At 56.9% G+C, this 631-nt stretch overlaps 1 protein-coding gene across 2 annotated transcripts in view; it reads left to right on the top strand.

Annotated features, from left to right (window-relative positions):
* Positions 1 to 631, top strand: part of Fan1 (FANCD2 and FANCI associated nuclease 1) — a 29,850-nt gene that overhangs the window by 18,147 nt on the left and 11,072 nt on the right. The gene's annotated exons all lie outside the window — the stretch shown is intronic.

The raw sequence follows: 631 nt of genomic DNA, 5'->3' as shown, positions 1-631 counted from the left end.
CTGGTGGGAGAGGAAGGTTGTGTGGGCATGCGTGTGTGTGTGTGCACGCATGCACGTGCATATGTGCACTTGGCAGTGGGCATGTGTGTGTGCACGCATACGTGCACTTGGCAGTGGGCGTTTGTGTGTGCACGCATAGGTGCCCTTGGCAGTGGGTGTACATGTGTGTGTGCACGTGCACGCATACGTGCACTTGGCAGTGGGAGTGCATGTGTGTGTGTGCACACATAGGTGCACTTGGCAGTGGGTGTGTATGTGTGCACGCATACGTGTACTTGGCAGTAGGAGTGCATGTGTGTGTGTGCGCATGCATAGGTGCACTTGGCAGTGGGTGTGCGTGTGTGCATGTGCACACATAGGTGCACTTGGCAGTGGGTGTGCGTGTGTGTGTGGACACACACACATACATGCACTTGGCAGTGGGAGTGCATGTGTGTGTGTGCACGCATGCACAGGTGCACTTGGCAGTGGGTGTGCGTGTGTGCATGCGCATGTATAGGTGCACTTGGCAGTGGGCGTGCATGTGTGTGTGCACGCATAGGTGCACTTGGCAGTGGGCGTGCGTGTGTGTGTGCACACAGGGCACTTGGCAGTGGGTGTGCATGTGTCTACATGCACACGCATAGGTGCA

The sequence above is a fragment of the Octodon degus genome, unplaced genomic scaffold (genome assembly GCF_000260255.1).
Source record: "Octodon degus isolate 3935 unplaced genomic scaffold, OctDeg1.0 scaffold00002, whole genome shotgun sequence".
Lineage (NCBI taxonomy): Eukaryota > Metazoa > Chordata > Mammalia > Rodentia > Octodontidae > Octodon > Octodon degus.
The sequence above is the reverse complement of the archived record's forward strand: the minus strand, read 5'-3'. Positions and strand labels throughout refer to the sequence as shown.